Source organism: Tamandua tetradactyla, chromosome 21 (assembly GCF_023851605.1).
Source record: "Tamandua tetradactyla isolate mTamTet1 chromosome 21, mTamTet1.pri, whole genome shotgun sequence".
NCBI classification, from domain to species: Eukaryota; Metazoa; Chordata; class Mammalia; order Pilosa; family Myrmecophagidae; genus Tamandua; species Tamandua tetradactyla.
In genome coordinates, this window is record NC_135347.1 from 56,417,642 (window position 1) to 56,426,611 (window position 8,970).

Genomic DNA, 8,970 nt, shown 5'->3' on the forward strand with positions numbered 1-8,970 from the left:
GACTATAAACTCTGTGACATATAGTTGTAATTTCTTCCATTGTAACGCATACTGCCTGGCACAGTGCTATCTTATCTATGAGAATTACCTCTTAAAAAGAATCAGATTAGTCTAATTCTATCAATTATAATGAAACAGTTGCCATTTATTGAGCAAGCACTATGTTTCCGTTTTACTGATTAGAAAACTGATCTTCACGCAGTTAAGTAAGTAAAGGATCCAGAATTTGAATCCATACCTGTTTGGTGCCAAAGCGCATTAAAAAGCAAGTCACAATATTGTATCTATAAGCATATGAAAACACGTGTATCTTCACCAGTTATTTAAAAAGAGGCAATTATAACAACCACTTTCACCAACCACATTGATAAATATTTTTGTTAGTGTCATTGTTTTTTTCTGATTTGTTTTGATCGATACCAACATTACTGATGAACGAGCAGAAAAGGAGAACTTTCATATGCAGTTGATGGTGTAAATTGATTCAAACCTTCTAGAGAACTATCTTGGAAAAGCATATCAAAATATTTAGATTTGATTTTTTCCATTCTATGTTGAGCAAATAATCACAATTGCAAATATCTAGCTTCAAAGTATTTGTTATGGTTGTTATTTAAAATGATGAAAAATTAGAAAATGTCTAAAGACCCAAATATATGAGCTATATTCTCTATAGAAGAGATAGAATACTATGGTGCAATAACTATGACACAAACCTAAATTAGAATAGAATGGAACAGAATAGAACCAATAAAAATAAAGATTATTATTTATATATATGAGGATGTTCATGTTCAGAGACAGAATAAGGGACAGAAAGATAGTCATAATATATTTCTTGGAAAAAAGTTTATGTACATTATGATCTCATTTCTGTTAAAAAGAAAGGAAAAGAAAGAAAAAGGCAACCTGTATACTTGGGGGAATGAAAATACATATTCTAAAATATAAACAAATATTGCTGCATGGTGGAATTATGAATGAATTTTAATTTTATTCTTTTTCTTGTCTGTATATTCATAAGTTGTCTACAAATGAGTACATATTTATTTGGTAATACTTATTTTCAAAAGAACCCAAGAATTACACTTTTCCTTTTCTCATGAATAAACAAACATAGATTTATGACTTGCTATGAATTAGGGCACAATATTTTGTGCATAGGGCAATCCTGATGCTCCAAAGAATATGGAAATCAGGTTATGATGGTTCTCAAGGAAAACAGAATTGAACAGCATCATTTACCATGTCAAGGATTTGAAATCTCTTTAAATCTTAGAAATAAAAAGTTCTTCAGAAAACTATTATTCATCATGCCTAATGATATAGTAAAAATAATAAAAACTACAAATACTAGATTTTAAACTTTTTTATTTTGAAAAAAATAGGAAAAAAGGAAGGAAGGCAGGCGCACTATGTCCTAAACCCATTATCCTTTAAGAGTCTGCTCTCATTCCGTGCTCATACCTGTTACTCATTTTATAAATGAGTCAGCTCTGTAAGTTTAATGAAATTTTTATTTCTAAAAACCTACAATGATCTTGAAATGGCAAATGTTTTATATATTTTCTTCAGCTCTACAAGCTTTTCTGCTACAAGATTCTTAAAACATTAGTATTGACCTTGTGATGTAATTAAAGTCCATTTACATTTTTCATACAGAAAAACCTGGTTTGCATATGACAGATGATTAGATAGATAGATACTACACAGCTATTTAAACAGATGACTAGCTTAACAGACAGACAGACAGATAGATATAAATAGATAGATATAGATCCAAAACAATTATGTGAAAATGAAAAATCTAGTCCAAGCATTTTTTAGATACTCAGAAACACACTAGAAGCATATGCACATATGTTTTCCCACAAATATTAACAAGCAGATAGAAATCACGACTGGGGGTTTCTAAAGCCTTGCTTTTATAGCTCAGGATTCTTTTTGTGTGTGAACTATGATTTCTGTTCCTTTTCTATTGTAAACATGTATATTTGTGTGTGCGTATGATTGTGTATGTGCATGTATATGGTTGTGTTGTGTTTCCCTCACTCGGATCAAAACCTGCTTTCCAGACACTTACAATTTCTAACTACCTGCTTTTCCATTCGCCCCACTGCAGTCTTAGCTTGCTCCTTCCATTTGGGACTTTCTTTATGGGTGGATCCTGCTTTCATAGGCCCAGCTGTCTCCCTAGGTCTCCTCCCCAATCTATTCATTCAGTAACTCATGACTGGGTGCTTACGGCACACGAGAACCTGTGGCCACTGACGTGAATGAGAAGGAAAAGCTCCGCCCAACCAACATGGAGTTGGTTGTCCTGTGGGGCGTGGAGATGAGAGCAGAGGTCAAGGATATCATACAGTGTCATTGTATTCCAGATACTAGGTCTCAAGAGTTCTATATATTTTATCTCAAACCCTCACAGCAACCCTATACGGTTGGATATCATCATATTTCTGTGAAGGAGGAAACTCAGATTCGCAACATCAAATAATTTGCCCAAGTGCATAGAACTGGTAAATGAGCCAGGATTCAAACTGCTTGCCTGTTTCCCAAGGAGGCTCTTCGTGATCATATTACCAGACTGTAGCCCATGGGCTACTTCATCACACGCAGACGTGCCACCTCCTCTATGCCCTCCAGTCCTCAACCGCTTCCCTCCTGAGACTCACAGACAAATGGCAGGAAAATGGCAATGCACTGATGGCCATCTGCAAGCCTCACTCTGTGCTAAGATGACTAATGACCATAACACAGGTGACTTACCCTAACAGAATCTAAAAGGCAAATAATTCTGAAAAAAAAGTGCAGGGGTATGCGGTATCTAGTATGGCGCGTTGCTTAGAGAGAGGTTCAAGGCCAATTCGTTGGATCAATGCTTTCCTGGCAGCGAAGCAATTACATTTAAGAAAGTTTTAAAAGGCAGTTACCAGGCAACTGCATTCGGCCTACGCACATTGTTCATAATCTCGGGTAAATTATAGAAAATGACAGCCTGTCATTAGAGTACAGAGACATACAAAATTAGGGTGCTGTTGCACTATGTTCCTCCTACAGAAAAAAGAGTAACTATATCTTTGGTACAATGATTACGTTAAATAACTACAATAAGTATTGGATGCTAGGATGTCACCATGTAAACGTGTAAAAGTCCAGAGCTTTTTCAAAAGAATAACACTTGTAAGCAGATACAGCCCTTCCCTCACCTGACTTCGCATTGTATCTTTTCTGTCACAGCAAGAGCAGCTCAAAACAATTGACTTCATTGGCAGAATTTTAAGTGAGTCTTTAATAGAAAAGCCCTGTAAGAAAAATACATTTATTAGTATTATTCACAGCTCAGAATGCTTTATTCTCTCTAATAAGATGATGATGTTTTTAGATTCAACACTTTTTTGATGGTGGGACTTTAGAGACTGCCTAATTATTCCTTCAGATGAGAAAATTACTATGCAGCAGTAGATAAAATCAAAATGCCCTTATTTAGGAGTATCAAGAGAACACTTGGTTTCTTGGCTAATAAAGTACTTCTTTTACATTTAGCATACCACTAAATTTATGCCAGATAAAATGTGTTCTCAAATTTCAAGGAAACCTGCCGATCAAATGTATTTTGAAGTCTTGGTCATTCCCTTATTTATGAAAAATAATTCCTATGGTTGGAGAAAAAAAACAAATCTCTACTAAGTTGTCCATTTCTATTTCAATATGCATTATAAAACAATAAATCTTTAGGAATAATGAAATATTTTCTCCTTTTGTGTATACTTCCCACATCACTTAGTGCACAGTGATCAGGTTCAGATAGAAATAATGAGCACGGAGTGACTCTCACTACTGGGCAGCAACCATGTTACAGGTTATTTCACCCTAACGTCCATAAAAATTCTCAGGACAGAAGAAACGTGTTGCCCAGAACTGTCCACTTGAGCACATCCTTTCCCACGTCAGACACTGTCATTGACTTTGTGACCAGGTCACAGCAAAGTCAAAACGGAATGAATGAGCTGGAACTGAAACAGGAAACACATACAGGGGCTGCTCATCGTTCTCTCCCCAGGGCCACCGGAATACCCTTCCATTCAGCTTTCCCTTCTCTCTTTGCTTTATCTCTGCTCCATAGATGTTCTGTCTTCTCTTCGTTTCTGCTTTCTCATAACTCTGTGTTATAATTATCAATGTTTTTCGTGCACTTGCTTCAGCATCCATCTTACTTTGGCTGAGCCACCTGCCTCCACACTGACCTTTGGCCTAGTTATAAGCAATTTTCCAGCCCTGGGACATAAACTCCCTCAGAGCCCAAACCCTCATCTACAGCCACTGCCCTTACCACCACACACTTCACCCAAAACCTACAGCTGGCCCCAAGTGATAAGTTAACCATTCCCACCGTCCTTGGAACCTGCTCCCTTTCCCTTTTTTTTGTGTCTGCTTTCATTGCAGCCTACACCATAATCAATCCTTGATTCCTGAGGAAAATCTACTGACCTCCACCCCTGGACCACAATAAAGGCACATGGACCCTTCTTAATCTACTGTGTGCTCCCCACCAGCTAGTTAAGCCATCCGAGCTGATTGTGCTTCCCCTCATCGTGCCCCTTTCCCTCTGGGACCTGTACGTAACAACCTATCTTTCCTCAGGCATTATAGCCTTGATGTCCATAATTTTGGACCAAATCTTAAATCCACCTTAACCAATTCATATCACCTTGGTTTACCCATAGCCTTGCTATGCTTTTTGGTATGCTTTCATCTCTACCTCCACTTTTAACTAGTTCATTCATATGCATTACTTAGTTCAAATATTTGAAAAAAAGAAGATAACCTAGCTCATCTTTTTGAGCCAAGCCGCATTATAGACTACTGACCAGCCATTAGCTTCCACTTTCTGCTACTTAAAACTCTTGTTCTTGGAGTGATGCCCTGATAAATCCCAGAGTGATTTGAACAGTGAATAGAAAAGTATTTGCAAAGCCCCCTTCGGGGAGTGGTGAGAAAGGGGGAAAATTCAACTTCCCCAAGTTGAATTCTTGATATTCTCACAAGCAGTGTGGACAACCAAAGCTATAGGCTGAGCCCCCAGTCTTGGGGGTTGTTCACATGAAACTTAACCCCACAAAGGATAGGTCAAGCCTACTTAAAATTAGGCCTGAGAGTCACCTCACAAAAAAGAACCTCTTTTGTTGCTCAGATGTAGTCTCTCTCTCCATACAACACAACAAGCAAACTCACTGCCCTTCCCCTGTCTACGTGGGACATAACTCCCAGGGGTGTGGACCTTCCTGGCAACGTGGGACAGAAATCCTGGAATGAGCTGAGACTCAGCACCAAAGGATTGATAAAACCCCTAGAATGAGCTGAGACTCAGCATCAGGGGATGGAGAAAATCTTCTTGACCAAAAGGGGGAAGAGTGAAATGAGACAAAATAAGTGTCAATGGCTAAGAGATTCTAAACAGAGTTGAGAGGTTATCCTGGAGGTTATTCTTATGCATTAAATAGATATCACCTTGTTAATTAAGATGTAGTAGAGAGGCTGGAGGGAACTGCATGAAAATGTGGAGCTGTGTTCCAGTAACCATGTTTCTTGAAGATGATTGTATAATGATATAGCTTTCACAATGTGACTGTGTGATTGTGAAAACCTTGTCTCTGATGCTCCTTTTAACCTTATCAACAGATGAGTAAAACATACGGAATAAAGATGAATAATAGGGGGAACAAATGTTAAAATAAATTTAGAGTGAAATGCGGGTGATCGGTGAGGGGGAGGAGTGGGGGTATGGTATATATGAATTTTTTTCTGTTTTCTTTTTATTTCTTTTTCTGAATAGATGCGAATATTCCAAGAAATGATTATGATGATGAATATGCAACTATGTGATGATATTGTGAATTACTGATTATATATGTAGAATGGAATGATCAAAAATTGTGAATCTTTGCCCTTGTTTGGTGTTTTTTGGTATTTAAAAAAAAATTTTAATTAAGAAAAACATTTTTAAAAAAAACTCTTGCTCTTGGAATCCAACCACCTGGCAGTGAGGAACCCGAAGCCACACGGAGAGGCCATGTAAATATTGTGGCCAACAGCTCCAGCTGAGGTCCCAGCATCAGCCATGAGTGATGATGCCTCCAAATGCTCCCAGTTCCCAGCCATTGAATTACCCCCAGCCTTTGGGGCTTCCCAGCTAATGTGTCAGATATTATAGAGTAGGAACAAGCCCTCCCCACTATGTCCCGTATGAATTCCTGACTCACTGTATCATGGTGAGCTTAATTAAAGGCGTACTTTGTGCCATACTAAGTTTTGGGTTTTAATGCAGCAATACTTAATTAGAAAAGATTTTGTACTGTAAGTCTGCTATCTATAGCTGTGCCACAAAACCACAACATTTGGTGATTTAAAACAACGACCATTTTATTTTCTGTCCTGTTATTATGCATCAGGATTCTGAGAAACACTCAGCTGCATTCACTCTGAACCAGGGTCTCTCATGCAGTTGAACCAGACGAAAGCTGAAGCCAGGGGATCGTTAGGGCTGAAGCAGCTGGGGGCTGGCCAGGCACCTTTCTTTCTCCTGAGGTTTCGGGTCTCTCTGATTCGAGAGTTGGTTTGGGCTTCACAGCATGGCAGCTTCAGAATGACAGGAATTCCATCTCCAATGCAACCCAGGCGGCTCAAGCAAATGCCATGCTAAGGGGTGGTTTAAATCTTGGGAATTGAATAGCTCTCAGTTTTGAGACCAGGAAAAAGTCCAAATCAAGGCATCCTCGAAGCAATGCTTTCTCCTCAAAACCTATAACGTCCTGGGACTGGCTGCCGGCAATCCTTGTACTGAGCTCCTCTGTCACATGGCAACTCACACAGTGGCCTCACCTGGCCTCTCCCTTTTCTTCCAGATTCCATCCATGTGCAGCTCCTGGCTACTCCCTCTGTGGATTTCTCTCTGTCTGAATTTCACTCCATTTATAGGATTCTAGTAATAGGATTAAGACCCATTCTGACTGAGATGGGCCATACCTTAACTTGAAGTAACCTCATCAAAAGATGGGAATGGATTAAGTTTAAGAACGTTTTTCTGGGGCACATACAGCTCCACACCACCATGGCCAGTGAACCAGGTGGAAGGTGTATTACCTTTTTTGACCTAACCCCAAAGGGTCTATACACTACTGATTGGTCATTGAGCTCAACTTAGATTCAAGGAGTATGGGGACAAAAACACCACTCTGAAGAGAGGAGTGTCTAAGAATTTTCCATTGTTTTACCAAACCACTACAGATTGGTTCTGGACCAGAGCCCACTTTTATTCTCATGAGCTAGTCCTAGTGTCATAGGGAGGTAGGACCACAGGTGAACCCACAGCTGCCTTTCCATCTGGAGCTAAGGGGCAGGATGAGAAAGGGCTTCATTGTCCATTCAGGGCACTGTAACCCTTGCCTGCCCAGCACTCAGTGCCCTCTTCCTCTTTGTGCCCTACACCCTTCTACATCTTGTTAATCCCACCTATCTTTCAAACTCCTCTTCACTGGCAATGCCACAGCCATTGAGCCAACATTTCTCACTTTTCCCCAGATCTGTGTAGTTGCATTAGCTTTCATTTAATAAATTTTGTTCTTATTTCCTTTTTTAAAGTTAATGGATACTCTTTATAGAAAATTTGGAGAACACAGAAAACTACAAGGGAGAAAAAAATCCTTCCTCCAATATACACAGTTCTAGACATTACCTACTCCCAATATCCTCTAACTGACATGTTTTACAAACACAAATATGCTGAAGTCATGGCCAGTTATTGAGTCCAGAAGAAATGTCAAAGGGCTGCTTTACAAGCCGCTTGTCTATCTCAGACTCCAGTGTCTTCAGTGATATCTAGTCTTTTTCTGTTACATTTTCCTTTTGTTTTTGGTCTTGCACTCATTCAGGTATGGTTTCTGACCATCCTTAGCCAGGACTGAAACTGATTAATGGTAAACATCAAAACACTCTGATGTTTAAAAGTAAAAGTAAAAAATATTTATAATAATCATAATTTTTATATGAGTACAGCAGGAAAATAAAGAACCATATTTTTTTTTTTTTTACATGGGCAGGCACCGGGAATCGAACCCGGGTCCTCAGGCATAGCAGGCAAGCACTCTTACCTGATGAGAAGAACCATCTTTTGATCCTGAAATTCTAAGTTCACATATTTGTCATCAAGCAATAGCTACACATTTGTATTCTGCATTTTCTCCTATTTTAAACTTTTTCCTCTGTCATTATAATACCTTATGTATTAGCTAGGGTTCTCTAGAGAAACAGAATCAGCAGGAGATATCTGTAGATTTAAGTTTATAAAAGTGTCTCATGTAACCATGGGAACATAGAGTCCCAGGTCTGTAGGGCAGGCCACAAGCTGGCAACTCCAGTGAAGGTCCTCGATGAACTCTCAGGAGAGGCTGGCTGGACACATAGGAATGGAAGAGTACAAAATCTGTAGGGCAGGCTGTGAAGCTGGTGACTCCAATGAAGAGTCTGGATGAACTCCACAGGAGAGGATTGCTGGCTGAAGCAGGAAGAGCATGTCTCTTCTGAATCCTCCTTAATAGCCTTCCAGTGATTAGATTAAGCATCACTCACTGCAGAAGACACTCCCCTTAGCTGATTAGGTAATCAGCTGTGGATGCAGTCAATGTAATCATGATTTAAGTCCATGAAATGTGTTCATAGCAACAGACAGGCCAGCACTTACCTGATCAGATGACTGGGCACCACCACCTGGCCAAGTTGACACATGAACCTGACCATGACACCTATGAACAAGTTTTCCCTCTCAGTATTCTATGGTAAAAATTTTTCAAATGAAGAGAAAATGGAAATAATAATTTAAGCAACTCACCATTTTAAATTTTCCTTATTACCTTATTACTGATGACATTTTATTTTAAGTTTGAATTAGCCATCGAACAGATTTCTCTGATC